General features: G+C 33.5%; 1 pseudogene; it reads left to right on the forward strand.

The window, feature by feature from the left end:
• The first annotated feature begins 7,776 nt into the window (after positions 1-7,776).
• LOC149528015 (putative serine/threonine-protein kinase-like protein CCR3 pseudogene) lies at positions 7,777-9,326 on the forward strand (annotated as a pseudogene).
• Positions 9,327-19,627: the final 10,301 nt, after the last annotated feature.

The following is a 19,627-nucleotide window of genomic DNA, read 5'->3' on the forward strand; positions in this document are numbered from 1 at the left end:
AATCTGGTATACTATCAAAAAATTCTTCTAAACCCCCCAATTTCTTGGATAGATAGAGAGAGGTGCTAAAATCCCACATACACAAAATTCTTTCTTCTCTCATAGTCCTTATCACTTTAGTAGCCTCATCCCAAACAACTAGTCTACCATTTCTAGTGTTGGGGACATAGAAGGGGTGTAGGGAACCTCCATAAACTTGAGTTTTTGATGTGATTAGGGGTTGGTTAGGTGTGAGTGTGTATTCAATAAATTCCACATGTTCTTGGAAGATAACTACTCCAATTGTAAGAGCTAAAATGCTCACTAGGTCTTCATTATTCAAAAAATTGTTCATTGAGCCAAAGTTGCTCAATAGGGAAAATATGGGAAGGGATGAGTAAGTAGTGTTTTTTATTAGCCAAATAGGTCCTATGGTAAAAGCACAAACTTGTGTCACCTTTGTATAAAGAAACATGATATTAGAATGCGAGAGTTCAACATTAATGACCAAAAAAATGGTATTTGTGTTTAGAATTTGAAGATGATGTAAATTGATGAAATGTGTAGAATTGGATTAATTTTATGTCTATAATTTTTATAATTTTTTTGAGTAATAATTTATTCATTTTCTTTTATTTTGAAGTCCTTTTTTTACTCAAACTAATATAAGGTGTAATTCCCATCAAACAAGTATATGCAAATCATCATTTTTTGCTCTGATTTGAAAATATCTTATAGATGACATCTATAGCTAGGGAACAAAATAAGAAATAATTATTTTTTATGTAAATTTTCTTTGTTATAAGTATTGAAGATTGACCTTATTAGAATCCAAGAGTTTTTTCCTCCTATCAAAATTTCCCTATCAAATTTACACTTTCTTGAAAAAAAATTTCATATTCGTAAAGAGGACTATCTCCTCTAGAGATAAATATAGTTTTTAAATTTTTTTGATATGATTTACTATTTTTATCTTTTTTTGAGGGAGCATCTTCTAAAATTTTGAAATGTCAACATATAGTATTTTTAAATTATAATGTATTATAACTAATCAAAACACTCAAAAAAATTATATAATGATGATATTGAATCTGAGATCTATAAAAGGGTATTTTTAGTTTTTGAAAAATATTGATTTTTCATAGAGAAATGTGATTAGACTGAAACAAGTTTTGGTATCCTAAACGGTGACATAGATATGTGCTTTTACCCCCTAGGTATTCTATTTAAGGTCTTAGGATGGTCCTAGGTGGACCCATTTGGCCACAAAGTCTTGTGAGCAAAAAGTTTCTCCTAAATTGCAAAATTGCAAAAATCTTGCTTGAGCAAATTTTGCAATTTTTGCAAGAAAGTGCATTTATCAGTTTTGGAGGTTTTAACTACCTAGGCTCAAGTATATGAGTATGGTAGACAATATTTTGAGGGGTTTGAAGAATTACCATCAAATTTAACACAGGAGATAATACTGTATAAACACCTCTATAGGGTTTGTTTGTGTTATCATGGAGTAGTATCTAGCTTTGTATGGATTGCCATAGTAGATCCAATTCATGTTTTTGGTAGTTTAGGTTTTATTGATTCTTTTCCATATTTATTTTGGTACTGGAGTGCTAGGGTTAGCCAGTTACAAGATTTTGTTTGCTAACTAGTCTGTGTATCAGTTCATAGTGTTGTTTGCACAAAATGCCTCTAACCTAATCACCCCATAGTGAAAAATGAATGACACCAAGGGGTCTAATAGATTAGAATATATACATAATGTTTCCTTTGTATTTTTCACTTGTTTGATGGGATTCCAAGTCAATAAGTAAAGCCCTAGGATCACTATTGGGAATCAATGAGCAAGAGAAATTTAACAAATGTCAATGCAGAGCACACCCATAATCATGCTAAGGAAAACCAATGCCTTCAAATAAGCCCTAGGATTTCAAGTTGAATTTGTAAAAGGAATGGAGGCTTGTCATGAAGTTTGAGGAGCTGGGGAGATTTTTGTTTATTGACTGAACTAGAGGCCTAATGTTAAGGCTAGCTTGGTACTAATTAGGGTTTTGGGTGTCATGGAGCCTTGGAAAATTGGATTCTTGGTGTGCTAGGAGATAGCTACTAGATTCCTAAGTTGGTTTTGGGGGTTTTTTGGAGAAAAAAAAAGAATAGAGGCAAAATAGGGTTACTGAACCTAATAGCCAATAGGCCTATTTACCCTATGTGAAGTGTTTGGAACTTCTTAGTGTTTTATTGTGAATAGAAGTGGTAAGTGTAGCCCAAAACACTGGGGATTATCTACATGGTCAGTAGACCCCAAGGTAGTAGAAGGTTAAGATTGTAAGAAGGGGTTTAGGTTCTAGGAGGGGGACTATTTGGACTAGTGCCTGAGAAGGGAGTGGAGTCCACATCAAATCAACTTTTCCTAGGACATAAGTTGGTAGAGAAACCTTGGAGGCTTATATTGGTGATAAGGACAAGAAAAAGAATCTTTTGAAGATTTAAGGTTGAACCTTAACTAAAGGTTGTTTATTTGGAACCTTAAGCCCTTTGCATCAAGAGGTTGAAAATATTCCAACTAACAGAATGGGAGCTAAAACTTGTGACCACAAAATGGGGATTGATATAGGTGACCATTCCCACCACCTTTTCTGGGTTTCACATCATGAAAATGCCACTAGAGGTGCCATTAGCATCACTTTAAGAAAATTTAGCCCCTGACCAAATGCAAGTTGCAATTCTTGAGAAAACATGCTCATTCATTTTAACTTCCCTGTAAAAGAATCAAGTCAAACTTAATCTCTATGATCTTTTGTTTTATTTCATAATATTTCTTGGGGCTATTTAGACCTCACATTCCAAGATATGATATTCATGTTTTATGATATTGAGTTTCCTTTAACAGGGTTTTTTTGTTTCCCCTATATGCTATATCCATCTCTGTTTATTGTTGATGTATGTTCTTAGTCGAAGGTCTTCCAATCCTTGTGGATGACCCTACATCTACTTTATATCATCCTCTAGGCTTATGCTTTAGGACCATCCATTCAACATCATTTTTGAGAAGGTCAACAATACCAAGAAGTGAGATAACTAGGGTGTCATCAATGAGCAATGATCCATTCCCTAAGAGAATGGATGAACAACATGGAGTAGCACTCCTATCAACTTCCATGACTTCATTCATTTTTCCTTCCCCAGGTTGAAACAATTGTAGAGTGAGCATGTAAAAAGTATCCCCCTCTTCATGGTCAACTGCATCATTCATAAAAGTTTGGACTTCTTTACCCTATCCAAAAATGTCCACCTTCACAAGGGTTCTTACCTTCTCACTGTATTTTTTGTGGGTTTCAAACAAGTCCTTAGAGGCCATCTCACATGTTTCCTTTAGGCCTATTGGTTCCTTATCACTGGGTTTTTGGGCTTTTCATCCATCTTAGTAGTTTTCAAGCTTTGGACCACCACCACACCTAGTGAGGACACTTTTTATTTGAGTTTCTCACCCTTTAGACAATCCACAACCAAATGACCATACATGATGCACTTTTGGCAAAAGGGGGTCAAAGCCTCCTAAACTATTGATTATAACTAGTTGTCATATTTAGTTTTTAGGTCAACCATTTCTAGTAAGGGTTTTTTCATTCATACATTGATACAAAATTTGGCAAAGCCTAGTTTAGTTCTACAGCTAGTTATATTATCCATTTTGATGAACTGACCAAAGGTTCTACCGATCCATCTAAACACCTGCTCATGCAAAATCTATAAAGGGAGACCCTGCAACCTTATCTAGATTGGAGCATACCTATAGAGGTCCCTCTCCTAGTTGAATCCTAGTTTTCATTTTTCCATCAACAAGGGGTGTTTGCCAAAACTGCAAGATCCCAAGTCATGTTGCTTTTCTATAGTGAATCTGAATAGGAAGAGGGACCTAGTCATTGTAGAGATGGACATTGAACCCAAGAGTATCAACTTCATAGAGCACCACTTCCTTACCATATCAACCATGGGTTCGAAGGAGACAAACTTTCCAACAAGACAAAGGATAAAACCTAAGGTGATCAAATTGACAACTAAATTTTCTAGAGAAATCATTGGGTCAGTGGCTCCTAGGGAGTTCATAGGTTTTGCACCAAATTCCATAGGAAAATTTGATCTAAAAATAACCCCCAACCAATTTTACTTAGGGGATGTCACAATTACAGATGTCAATGGGGGAACACTAAGGGGTTTGGGACCCAAATGAGTATGATCATTAGGGATAGTACAAGGTTTTGTCAAAGGAATATCTTCTTGGTGCAAGTCACAAACATTTTGGGCCTTAGAGAATAAAACTAGTTCCATATGTGGACACATAGGCCCTGGCTCCAACTGCGGGGGGGGGGGGGGAGGGGGGGGGGAAGGTGGGGAATGGACTATCTCGCAAAGGTTAGAGAGGGCATAGAGCTTGGGAGGAAGCTAAGAGCGAGAAAGGAGTTGCAAAGTAGCTTTATAGATTTTTTCAAATAAAATCATGAGATGTTATTACATAACCATGAATCATTAGTACATAGTCATTATAGAAAATTAAATGTGACAATCAATTATACAATGTACATTTATGCATTAAGTTAACCATTTTAATCATATTAACTAATATACCACATAGTTTTATTAAACATAAATTAAGGTAATTTACCTTAATCTTCCCTTTTATCAATGTTCAAACTAAAATTGACAAGGTCAAAGTCGATGAGAATGCCACATAAGAAAGTAATATCAGAATGTCAAAAGATGAGATGTGACATATGTCCCCACTAGGAAGAGGTATCATATTGATGTCAAATCAAAACAGAAGAGTATACAACACAACCAAAACTAGTGACTAATTGAAACAAAATATTCTGTACAAAAAAGATGAGGGAAGTATTTTCTGTAAGTCCTTGATGGCCTCCCAAGTGGAATTGTCCACCTTAAATTGGTCCCGTCCCATTGGACCTTATGTTGGAGAATGTCCCTATCTTGTACCTTGATGGTACACTACTCAATGAGACAAGTGGGATGAACCACTACCAACCCTAATCATGCACCTGCAATGCCTATTAGTCAAGTACATGAGATATGTTAGGATGATATGACTTAATAAGAGAAACATGAAAAAAATTATGAAATTGAGTTAGTTCTCATGGCTGATAAAGTCGATATGCAATAGGGTTAATAACCTGTAACACATCAAAGTGGCCAAAAAATATTGGTGCAAGCTTTGAACTCATGCCAAATGAGATTGACCGCTTAAGTTGTCTAACACACAAGAATACCTTTTTTTGAAAGTCCCAGAAGGTGCACTTCTTGTTAGCACAACTCTTCTCATGGTAAACTTCTTCCTTCAACTAACTACATATTAGAACCATTTCCTTATCCATCTCTTTCAATATTTCAGGACCAACAATAATCCTTTCCTTGACCCTATCCCTACTTATAAGCATATGGCACTTACGTATGTAGAAGGCCTAAAAAGGATCCATGTACACAGAAGAATGATAGGAGTTATTATAAGAAAACTCCACTAATGTAGGGTACTCCTCCCATTTGTACTCTTGATTCATGTAATACATATGCAACACATCATCAAGCACTCCCTTAGTCCACACATCACTCTTATGGTGATAAGAGGTACTTAATTTTAGGTGTATACCCAAAGTAGAGTTAAAGGCTATCCATAACCTTGAATTCATTCGAGTATCCCTATCAAAGATGATGGTTTTTACTATAGGTTATGGAGTCAATATCTACTATACAAACTTGCTAGCCAAAAATGGTGATCCATTCTTCAGACTACTAGGGATGAAGTGGGCCACCTTATTTAATTTATCAACTACAACCAAGATAACATCGTGTTTTGGTTAAGTCATGTGAATTCATTTCAAAAAATCCATACTAATAGCATTCCATTTGTACTAGGGAATCTTGTGTGGGTAAAAACATTTTGTATGGTGGACATGTTTATTCTTAACACACTAATATTCTAAACAATGGTAAATGTACTCTGTCATAGCTCACTTGAGTCCTAACCAAAATTATAGTGTCCTCACATCATCCATCAATTTCTTCACCCTTGAGTGCCCTAAAAATAGATTGCAATACATCTCCTCAAGAACCACTTTCTACAACACTTCACAATCGGGAACATATATCCTATTGTGGTATCCTAGCAAACCCTTGTCATCAAAAGAGTATCCATGAAAATATGGATTAGATGAGTTGGTATGCAATGTTGACTTCACCCATTCATAGTGGGTGTCACAAAGAAGATACTATAGAATGTACTCCCTCATGTGGGTCCTAGAAGTACCGATAGTAGTAATATATCTTCTGCAATTGAGAGAGTCTTCTACCCTATTCTTTTTTCTCTTAATATATTCAATGCCAAAATTGTACTCATTGAGGAACTATAGCCATCTCCTTTGTTTGGCAGTAATATTGGGTTGAGTGAAGATATACCTCAAATCTATGTGATCAATCTTTAGTCAAAATGACTTTTCCAATAAGTAATACTACCCCATAATTAGGCTGGGAGCGGAAGTAACCTTTTCTTTAGCACCTAAAAATCCTTTTTGTAGACTTCGGTCCACTCAAATCTCTTCCCCTTTTGCTTGAGGGAAATAATAGGTTTTGCAATACTAGAAAATTCCTCCATGAATTTCCTATAATACACAATAAACTACATAAAATTTTGAATTTCACCCACATTCCAAGGAATTGGCTGTTCAATAATGGCTTTTATCTCATACTATTATCAAAATAAATTTCTATTATACATAAACTTTTAAATATAATTCTTGAAGAAATATAAAATTTTGATTTATGTGTGTGTGTGTGTGTATGTATGTATGTATGTATGTACACATTCCTAATAGAATGTCTTCTAACAAGAATATTATTTTATCGAAAAAAAAACCTTTCAATTAATGAGCCATACTACCTTTCAATCCTCTTGCATCACATGGGTTTAGAGAAATGTCTATAATTTTGGATCATAGTGCCATCCCATTGTGAGAAAAAAGGGGAATGTGTAGGTGTGTGTGAAATTATCTTCTGTAACACATTTTTAGCCCATCTTTTATAAATTGCATATTCATCCCATTATACAATGATTTTATTTTGAATCTTTAGTTTTTTCCTTTTCATCCCTCGCAAACATTAAATATGGGTGGGCCATGGAAGGAATGCTCACTTAAATGTTTGTTCACTCATTTCATATTCAATATTTTTCTTATTATAGTAGTTGTTTATCATTTGACATTTATTAATATTCATTTATTTGTTCAATGATTCATTAGCATTAATATATTAAATATTAGTATTACTTTATTAATATAATTGACTATTAATATTGATGAATTAGTATTTAATAATTAACATGTTATTTATATTTATTTTTTATATAATTATCTATTTCTAATTATCATTGCTATTAATTTTTAATTTTATTTAAGTAAAATGAAATATTAAAAAAATATATAACATAGGTTAAATCAGCAAACAAATTTCAAACAAACATTTGCAACACAACAATTTTGAACACACTCTGTCAAGCAAATCTACAAGGCGAGATACATTTCACACCATCTCCAGCATTTTCCTAAAAAAATCTCCAACAATTTCCAACGTCCCCAACTCATGCATATGTTTCATACCATAAATTTTGGGCGCGGGTGGATGACTTTTAGCCAGGCATGGGCGTTGTGAGCAGCCACTATGTGTTTATCAAATTTTTAGCCAGTCTATTGTTCATTCTTGTTGATTTCTCCCAGTCTCTAGTTGTTACCTTGTAAAATGGGCATAAACAAGCCGATTCGTGTCGACCCGAAAGCAATTGCACCTTCAGTGCATTGTCCTGCTGAAGTGTCCACCACAATAATCGTACTGACTGTATTAGGCATCGTTTTTAGCATTGGGATGGCCTTAGCGGCCATCTACTGGAAGTTTTTCTCCAAGCGCTGTGGAGAGCAGAAGGCAAGTATTTAATTTGTTTAATTATATTTCTTAGTCCATGCATATCTTATTTTTAACTCACCAATCATGTTGGAGAATCTTAGGAATTTTAGAATTCTTATTTCGTTATTTTTATTGCAGGGTTTCGTTTTATACGGGATCCCGTTTTACACACTAATACCACCGTTTCTTCCCACACTTCGTTGGATAATAAATAAATTTAATTCCATCTCTTTCTTAATCTTTCTTTATCTTGTTTTTCGTGTTTCTATTTCTATTTATACATCTCTTGTTTACTACTCTAACTATTGACTGTAATAGCTTAATTTTATTTTATAAAATCTTAATTGCTTGACTTGCAAAGTAAATATTATCAATTCTAACTATTATTCCTATTTGTCCAGCGGAGTGCTGGAGAACAGGAGGAGGAGTCAATAGAAGCTCCAGGACATCATGGTGTTACAATGGAGAAACTTTCCTTGGCAGACCTGTCGCTTGCCACAAGTGGCTTTACAGACCAATCAAAGATTGGTTCAGGAAGCTTTGGCCATGTATTTTTGGGCAGGCTTGCGAACAACAGACAAGTTGCCATCAAGAGAGCTTATGCACGGAATGCCAACAAACAGATGGAGAATGAAATTGCATTCAGAAATGAGCTCTCATTCCTAACACGTGTCCACCACAGGAATGTGATAAGCCTCATTGGCTTCTGCGAAGAAGATGGTGAAAGAATCCTTGTGTATGATTACATGGAGCATGGGTCTCTTTATGAACATCTCCATAAAGAGGTGATAAGCCCACCTTGGAATTCTTGGGCATTCCGCATAAAGATTGCGCTGGATGTTGCGCGAGGTCTGAATTATCTCCATAACTTTGCTCTTCCCCCAATAATCCATCGAGATATTAAAAGTAAAAATATACTTTTGGACAGAACATGGAACGCTAGAATATCAGATTTTGGGCTCTCCGTACAAGCACCCATGGATGCAAACACAAGTTTTTTTTTTCCGCCAGCAGGAACAAGATATTATCTTGATCCGGAGTACGAAACATCAGAGCTTCTTACAGGGAAAAGTGATGTGTTTAGCTTTGGGGTTGTACTTCTAGAGCTGATTACTGGAAAGATGCCATTTTATAAAGACAACAACGGGTCAAGAGGTCTTATACAATTTTCTTTACCTTTCATTCTGAACGGAGATTTGGGAGCTATTTTGGACAATCGAGTTCCACTGCTACAGGAAGATGAGTTTGATGCTCTGAAAGATATTGCTTCTATGGCTAGGCGTTGCGTTAATTTCGAAAGTAGATTTAGGCCCTCTATGGGAGAAGTGGTCACTAGCTTTGAAAGCCTCCATGCTAACCTGTTGAATCCAATGAATGTAAATAACTAACTTTTTTTTCAATTGCATCTATAAGCGCCGTTTCCATAATAGTAAAATGTGTCTATATTTTAAAATATATATTATATTTTTCATAAAATATGTTTTAACTATTTATTAGTGTTATCATACTATCATGTTATATACACTTGAAATAAAATTGTAAAGTCTTTTAATTATTTTATAATCTCTTCCTTTTACTCTTAAACATTATATAGTTCTCTTTTTCTTTTCTTAATTCTCATTTTAACTTAATTTTGAATTATACACCTCAAGTACCCATAGCAACTTTTGATGACGATAAGTTGAATATATTAGAATTAAATTTGTATGATAAGGATGAGTCCAATATATTCTTTAAACAAATTTCTCTTTTTTTACTCTAAACATATATGAGAGATTATAACTATTTTACTTTTAGGATTGACAATTTAGAATGCCCTTTTATTGTTGTAATACTATCAAAAGTCTTGCATAAGAACAATCAATAAAAAGTGTCATATATTTATGTTTAAATCAAGATTTTAAAAAAAAAATGTATATAATAATCATTATTTATTTTTATATGCATTTACTTAATAATGTAATAATGCAATGATTTAGAAATACTATACATTAAATAGTTTTTATTAGAATTATCAAATAAAAGTATTATCTATTCGTCAATTTTTTAAATGTTTCTAGTTTAAACAATTTGAATCATAGTTTAAAACTAAAGGTTAAATTTTTAGTGGATTTCGATTATTTTTAATTATATTTATACAATTTGTAGGGCTCGACTGAGGTTTCATATGTGGGAGCATGCCAGTAGCAGGTAGAGACCAGACGGGGTTGGGGTTACAATTTAATTATATTTTTGGATCAAATAATTTATATCTTATTATGTGCTTTTAATTAATTATATACATTTTAAATAGGTTTTAGCTTAATTACTTTTAAGGATTCAACTCTTTTAGTCAATCAATTTATCAACAAATAATTTTTTCATATTTTAAAGTTTAATTTAATCATATTATAAACTATGAAATACATGAAAAAATAATATAAGTCTTAATTTCTAATTGATTCATAGGCATTGCACTAGTTACACAAAAAAATTTCTTAAATTCATTGCAAGAATAGTGTAGTGACCATGTATTATTAACAATTGCCACATCATCCAATTGCTAGAAATGTGGAGAATAAACAATGCAATCCAATTTTGAAAAGTCAATAATAATTTTATTTACCATAATCAAGGGTTAGCAATTTGTTCACCACTACAATATGCATTCACATTACATTTTCCAAGATACTAACCTACATGTCATCCATCTAACAAAATGTATGATTACTATTACATTCAAGATCATTAGATAAATTATCTATTAGATACAATTACATCCAAATGATCATCGTAAGATGATGGATTAAAGTACATTAACGTAGAGTTAACAATATGGCTTGATCAAGTGTCCATCTACAAGCTCTAGTCTCCCTAGCCACCAAACATTGTTAATCTACTATCTAAGAAGAGAGTGTTACCTAGCACTTTTACCACACCAACCACAGAGTGTTTCATTGCCCTAGGGTCCTTCCTGACATGAAGAACACCCTAACCCTAGCATAAAAAGCCTAGAAATGGAACAAGAGAATTCGATGGATATGGTGCAGCCATGAAATATACTAGTTTTTGCATATGTCTAAGTAGTCTAATCAAAAAATGTGTTAGGAAAAATAGAACAAAAACATATCTACACATACCAATAGTGAACACATACCTACTCATATGCAATATAGTGAAATAACATCATACCTACTCATGTGTAGTAAATGAAATAGCAACATACCCACTCAATTGCAATAATAATAATAATAAAGACTTTAGCCAAATCACTTAGAGCCAAGTTTAACTATTAGAAGAAATGAAACATATCAAATTCAATCTAACAATACTAGAAGACATAAAGAAATAAATCATACTATATCCATTTCTATCCTACCCAAATTGCCACATTACATCCATCCCATAATAGAGTCTAAAATGCTCTTAGAACAATAAACATGCAATTAAAAATGATTTTAGTAAATCTATAGAATGTACTCATCTACATTTAGCTTAAGACATACAGTGATTTATAATAACTTATGAATTTAATCCATTTCAGATGATCTAACTTTGTAGAGTTGTGCATTTAGGAAAGAGAACTCTTAAGAAACATGCCTTAGAACTCACAATATTTAAGAATTCATTAAGATAGATACATCTTTCCAATTTCGTGTTCTTCTTGCATCATTTTGATGAATAAAAACAACATCATTTAATTACAACCTGTACTCAGTCATAGTTTTTCTATGTGCAAGGTGGTTGGTTACCATTCCTCCCCATAAGCATAGGACATGAATATATTACTAAAATCCTCATGAATCTCTTAAGTAAGGAAGAAAATATAGAGGTTATAAATGTAGAGCTTGAAAAATTTAGCACAGAAGGAAATATTAGAATTCACAATTATGCAACATCCTTAAATGTCATTTAGTTTGGGAATTAGTTTATGTAAGTAAAATGCTGGTCCTTATCTTATAACCAGAACATCTTTTAACTATCCTAGGGAGAAATATTCTATTAAGTAGTGATATGGCAATAGGAGTTGAGGGTTCAAAGTGTAAGGAAGCAAAGGTGCATGGAATCACTTCCTACACTAATCTTTGAGAGGACAATCATGTAAATTCAACTAACTATTGCAGAGATCTCAAAAAATGCATAATAACATAATCAAAATAACAATAAACACATATCACGATGATTACCATGGGGAAACCCTTCTGGGAGTAAAACCCCACCCTCCAAAACCCACACAATGTATTATCAAACCAAGATGATTACAATACACTTGCAATGCAAGTTCTTGCAGAAGTGCATCACCACAACTTGAACTCAGAGAGACTCCTTCTAGCACTAGCCTTGCAAATTGAACTCAATTACACAAACCCTCCCCAAGCCCTCCTTTCATAGTGATTTTACAACCTGGAAACCACTTGTGGTTTTACAAAACCATGGGCAAAATTACCAGCCACATGTTACCCATTTTTGACATTTACATTTCCAATATGGAAAAACAACTAGGTTAAAATAGTAATCCTGGCCACAATTTTGTCTCTTAGTTTAGACCCCCATAAAAGTCATAAAACAAGCTAACTATGCTCTAAAAATGACCCTCCTATATTCTACTATGGATAGGGCACCTTTTGGTATTTTATACACTCTTTTCCAAGATATAAACAAGTGGAAAACTTCCACAAAAAAATTCTAGAATTTTTTAGAAAAAGATTGCAAGGTTGAAACACATGTTGTCAACATTCTCCCACTTGTTGAACACCTTGCAAGCGTCAGGGGATCCTAAATATCAAGGACTTGATTGCTAGGGGCGAAGAGGCCCATAGACTTTGAACACCAACTAAATTTCTCTGTGCTCATGGGCTTAGTTAATGCATTAGCAACATTCACCAAAGTCTCCACCTTTTCTAGCTTTACCTTGTTGTCCTCGACCATATCTCTCACAAAATGATATTGTACATCAATGTGCTTGGTCCTCACATGAAAAGTCGGGTTCTTCACTAGGTAGATTGCACTCTGGCTATCACTATAAATTATCACTACACCCTATTTGAGCTCTATATCTAAACATAATCTCTTTAGCCAAATGGCTTCCTTGTAGGCATGAGTAGCTGCCATATACTCTACCTCAGTAGTGGACAAAGCAACCACAACCTATCGAGCAGGAGCTTGCTCATCCAACTGATTGCACCACCAAATAATGTAAACACATATACACTAGTGGATCTTCTTCTATCGACATCACCAGCCTAGTCCGAATCCACATAGCCTTGAATATCCAAGGAATTTCATTTCCTATTTTGTGAAAACATATCGAGTACTCAGAGTTACCCCGCAAGTATAATTTGAAAACTCTTTTTATTGCATCCCAATGTGCTCTTCCTAGATTAGATATATAACTGGAAAGTATTCCCACTACTTGGACAATGTCTGGTCTTGTACAGACCATAGAATACATAAACTTCCAACAACACTATGATATGGTACCTAACTCATCTCTTTGATCTCTAATGGGGATGTAGGACACTGTGACCTATAAAGCTTTGTTCTCATAGTAATAGGAACACTCAATGGTCTTGAATCCTACATATTAAACCTTTTCAGAATAGTACCAACATACTTACTCTAGCCTAGCTGAAGCTTTATGTTTTGTCTATCTCTTATAATCTGCATTCCCAGAATGTGCCTTACTGCACCAAGATCTTTCATTTCCAACTTTATCAAGAGTGGAGATTTTAACTCAGCAATCAAACCTTTTCCTTTGCCAATAAACAACATGTCATCGACATACAAGGAAATAACCAAGAAACCATCATCATCAGATTTGAAATATATACAGTGATCAGTTTTAGATCACACAAATCCCAAACTCAACACATATGTATCAAACTTCTGGTACCAAATCCTAGGACTTTGTTTTAAACCATATAAGAATTTCTTCAATTTATAGACCAAATGACTTTTACCTTTTACCACATAGTGCTCTGGCTATGACATGTAAATTTCTTCCTCCAAATCTCCATGAAGGAAAGCATTTTTCACATCCATTTGCTCAATCTCTAGATCATAAGCTGTTGCAATAGAAAGCAAAAATCTAATAGATGTAATTTTGGCTACTAGAGAAAAAATCTCACCATAATCTACTTCCCAACCTAAAAGTAACCTTTTGCAACCAAGTGTGCTTTATATTTCTCAATGCTTCCATCTGAACCCATCTTCCTTTTGAGCACCCATTTACAACCAATAGGCTTCCATCCTTTGGGAAATGGTACAAGGTCCCATGTTTGATTCCTCTGAAGAACTACCATTTCTTCATCCATGGCTATTTTCTAGGACTTTGAATCATTCATACCAATAGCCTCTTGTACAGATCATGGTTCATCAATATTAGCATTCAATGCAAATATGCATCTCCAATCATCAGGAGAATACCCATACCTTTCAGGTGGTTTCCTTTGTCTAGTAGATCTTTGAACAAGATCTGGTTCAGGTTCAGGAGGTTTAGGTTCATGATTAGGCTCTCCTTCTTCCTTTGATGATTTTGAACTTGTAGAGCTCTCTTCAACATCTCGTCCTGCTAAGGGCCTTGATTCAACTTTCTCAGGTGTAGCAAGAAGTTGAATCACATCTTTCTTTTCTTCTATCCATTTTGGCTGCATTGTAATAGAAGAAGCCTTAGTTTCTCTAAAAATAACACTTATGGAATAAAATACCTTTTTTGCAATAGGATCCCAAAGCTTGTATCCTTTCACACCATAACTATATCCAATGAAGATATGTTTGATAGCTTTGTTGTCCAAATTTGTCCACTTCTCCTTTGGCACATGAGCATATGCCTTAGAACCAAACAATCTTAGATTTCTAAGTGAAAGCTTGTGGCCCGACCATGCTTCCATTGGCATCTTATCAACAAGAGCTAATGTACGAGACCTATTTATCAGGTAGTAGGAAATGGCTACAACTTTGGCCCAGAACTTTTGTTCTAGTACAACACCACTTAGCATACTCCTAGCCTTCTCCATCAGGGTCCTGTTCATTCATTCTGTAACTCCATTCTATTGTAGATAATATAGAGTTGTCTTCTCAATTTTAATACCACAATCTTTAAAAATGTGTCAAAATCATTGGAGAAAAATTCACCAACATTATTAGTTCTCAAACATTTTATTTTCTTTCTAGTTTGCAATTCAATCATTGCTTTACATTCTTTGAAATGACTGAAAACTTCAGCTTTACTGCTAAGGAAATAAACCCATGTTCGTCTACTAAAATCATCAATGAAAGAAACATAATAAACTGATCTAACAATATAAGGAACATCAACTAGACCAAATACATCTGAATGGATTAGATCCAAAGTACATGAAGACTTATGAGAACTCAAGTAAAACTGAATGCAGATTTGTTTACCGTAGATACAATGCTCACAAAAATTAAATTCAAGATTGCAGTCATTTAACCCATCAACAATGTTCTTATTTTTCAAGGTCTATAGACCCTTCTCATGTATGTGGCCGAGTCTCTAGTGCCATAACATGGTCTTCTCTATAGGAAACTTTGATTCGGTCGAAAAAGCACCCTTAGGTACCCAAAAACCATGACCATCTATTGAAAGAGAAATCTTCTCCTTCTCCAACTGAGTAGTCTTTTTCACAATCTTATCAGAACTACTATTGCACCCGACTATTCATGCATCAAGCTGGTACAATGTACCCAATTTTCTTCCTCTTGCTATTACCATAGCACCTCTACCATTTTTACACTTGCTTCAAAAAACTATACATGCACACCCACATCTATTAGCTTACTAATGGATAATAAATTCCTTGCTAGTCCAAGGATATGCAATACACCATCAAATCTTCCAATTATACCATCAAAAAATTTCACATGAATACTTCCACAACCAACAATATCAAGTACTGAGTTATCACTCAAATACACCTTACCACCATCAAAATTTTCATACTTACTAAACTAGTTTCTATTTATTATCAAGTATTTATTACTAGGTTTTCTTGAAGAGAAAATGTATATTCTTTTGAAAATTTGGTAGGTATCCTTCTACAAGAAGAAGAAAGTAAGAAGCATGTGGACAACAGATTTCAAAGTGTAGATTTAGCTTTGCTAGCAAAAGACAAGAAGACATTCAAAGGAAAATGATGGCCAAAGAATAAAGAAGGTAACAAATTTCACAATCAAGGGTATCTGCTAAACCAAATATGAAGAAAAATAGTAATTTTAATTAATGTGGAAAGTTTAGACACTATGCTTATGAATGTAAAAAAGAAGAAGTATATTGAGTCTAAAAATGACAAATAGGAAGGTAATTTTGTGAATTGTCATCAAGATACAATTAGTGATAACCTTCAAGATTTAAAATTCTTTGTTTTGGAGTTTTTGCTTTTAGCTGAATCAATTGATTGTACTGACTAGTTTATAAATTTAGGAGCATCAATTCACATCTCATGTCATAAAAGTTGGCTTAAAATTTTTTGAGAGAAGGATGATGGTAGAAAGATCTATTTAGGAGATAATAGGTCACATTATGTAAAAGGATGTGGTAAATATAAGTGTGTAATTACCTAATGGCCATGTAAAGAGACTTTCTGATGTTATGTATGTCCCAATAATTAAAAAGAATTAGATTTTAGTTTCAAAAATTGCTGATCAAGGTCTTAAAGTTGAGTTCTTGAAAGAAAGTTTCCAATTTGAAGATATGAAAAATCAAAATAATGTGATTCTTGAACAAATCAAGATAGGAGGTTTGTATAAACTATATCAATATGGAAAATCATCATGCAATGGCTTCTCCAAGTGTTTCTACTAAAAAGATATGGCATAAGAGGTATGGTCATCTATATTTAAAAGATTTGATTTCTCTACAAAGAAAAGAGATGGTGCAAATATTTCAATATTCAAGGATAAATAAATCAGTTGTCAGGAATGTGCATTAGGCAAACAACATCAAAATGAATTTTCAATAAGAACCAATGTAAAGGAAAGAACTATTCTTATACTAGTACATTCAAATGTGTGTGGTCCTATGTAAACTCAACCACATGAGAAAGAATTTTACTTATATATTTGATGATGATTGCACTAGATATACTTGGGTGTATTTATTAAGGAATAAGAGTGAATTTTTTGAACATTTCAAAGAATTCAAAAACTATGGTAGGAAAAAAATATCTCACAGGATTCTTAGATCAGATCAAGGGGGGAATATATGTCAGAAAATTTTGTGAAATATTGTAAAAATAATGGCATTCTTAAGTAATAGGCAGTGGCCCATTGTCCTGAACAAAATGGTGTAGCTGAAAGGAAAAATAGAACATTTTTTCAATGTGTTAGGAGTATGCTAAAAGGAAAGAATCTTCTTAATAGTGTGTGGGATGAAGCAGTTAATACAAATGTCTATTTGCTAAATAGAAGACCAACAAAGTAGCTTGCAAAAAAAAACTCCTTATAAAGCTTTTCTCTTAATTAAACCAATTGCTAGTCATTTGAGAATTTTTGGAAGTAAGGCATATTGTCATATTCCAAAAGAGAATAGAAGGAAACTTCATGCAAAGTCATTCAAATGTATATTTATTGGTTATTGTATTGATCTCAAGGCCTATAGGATGTATAATAATACTACTCATAAGGTATTTTCTAGTAGAGATGGTATATTTTGTGACTTGGTAGATGATGTTCAATATGAAGAAAAGATGGAAAAAACCATTTCATTAAAGCTACTTGAAGAAGACAATAAAAGTTCAAATATTGTAGATCAACAAACTCATGATCAAAGTGGGCATGAGAAAAGTCAAGCTGAGGCCACTACATCCAATAATGAAGCAATATGAAGATCTACAAGGTAGATCAAGGTACCAATCTGGCATAATGATTATGGCTTAATTACTCAAATAACGAGTGTAAATGAACCTCAAAATTTTGAAGAGGGTAAGTGCAAGAAGTTGGGTCTCACTTTTGGACAAAAAGCGGAAGTGTTTTTCCTATTTTTGAAATTTCTTGTCAATTGATGTCAAAATTTGAGACATTTAGAGATTGAATATAAAAAAACTTCAGAAACAAAAAAAATTGTGTTCGGAATCTAGTTTTTGAATATTTAATTAATTTGTATACCCATATGATACATTTTGTTTTTGGTATGGATCTTTGAAAACCACTTTTTCAAAATGCCTGTTTCAGGGCCATACCACACTCATGTACGGACACCATAATTTGATACAAATAAATGAATTTTCATAATACACCTAAGATTGATGACAATATTTTTCCTTAATTTTTTATTGAATAACTTTTTTATTATTAATTATTAATTGGCTATAAAGGTAAATTTTAAAACCTCTTGTGTACGGACACCATAATTTGATCAAAATTTCACTTTTTTCATAAATTCTTTTTTTAAACCTCAAAAGAATTATATGTAGATTGATAACATGTAAATTAATTTCAGAAAAATTATAAAATAAAAAAGTTATTAAAATTTTAGTGAACTTCACTATTTCACATTTAGGTACCACCTTTCATTAAAAAATAATGCAAAAATAGTAAATAAAACCATAGCACTGTAAAATTTACATTTCTAAAATAAGGACAGTGAGAGCTCTAATGGGTTTTTGTTTCATAAAAAAATTTGATCGGAAAGACCCTCTAAAAATCATGGCAAGGCGTAAATTTGTTAGTTCAATACCTTAGCCAAATCTTGAGACATCAAGGCGTAGGCTTGGTCTCACCAAGCCTATCCCAAACCAAAATCCAAGGTAGGAGAAAAAAATCCCGCCCAATGTTGTAAGAAACAGGTACCCATTATTTAAATTCAAAAAATACGTACCCGTTTTGAAAATGTCAAATAGACATACAAAATCCCCCCCAAAAAGAAAAATTTTAAATTTTTGGAAATGGGTACCCGTTTCTAAAAAATACAAATTTTTTATGTTTTCAAAAATGGGTACCCGTTTTTTGAAAACTAAAAACGAGTACCCAATTTTAAAAAAAAATGGGTGCCTATTTTTTAAATTTTGGATTGGATCCCCGAGCCTAAAATGGGTACCCATTTTTTAAAAACGGGTACCCATTTCTAAAAGAGTACGATCTCAATCCGCGAACTTCTACGGAATTGAGACCCAACTCCTTGCTTCTACCCAAGAAGCTAAGAATCATGAAGAATAGATCAATGCAATGCATGAAGAATATGTTTCAATTCTGAATAATGAAACTAGGGAACTAATTGAACTACCAATAAATAAATTCCCTATTAATTATAAATGGTTGTTCAAAGGGTATGTGCAGGATCATGGTGTGCCAAACTATGGCTTTAAGTGGTAGTGAAAAATTAGCAAATCAGGGTTATGTCAACTTAACACACAATTTTAAAGTGGTTATGGACTTTATATCAAAATTTTTTAAGAAAATAATATGCAAGAAATTGAATATAGTTTCTAAATTACTAGGCCTTATCTGGAGAAAAAAAAAATTGATTGGTCAAAAATTTGGATTTTAAATGATTCTAATATGTCCCTAGGGGTCCTAAGACCCCTAGGGACATATGTTATCATCGAATGTGTCAAAAGGGGTCATAGGTTATCCTATGCCCCTTCGACCCATTTAAATGATTCTAATATGTCCCTAGGGGTCCTAGGACCTCTAGAGATATATGTCATCCTCTAATGTGTTAAAAGGGGTCATACGTCATCCTATGACCCCC

This window comes from Cupressus sempervirens, chromosome 11 (genome assembly GCF_028749045.1).
Source record: "Cupressus sempervirens isolate cs-2001-9-10 chromosome 11, ASM2874904v1, whole genome shotgun sequence".
Taxonomy (NCBI): domain Eukaryota; kingdom Viridiplantae; phylum Streptophyta; class Pinopsida; order Cupressales; family Cupressaceae; genus Cupressus; species Cupressus sempervirens.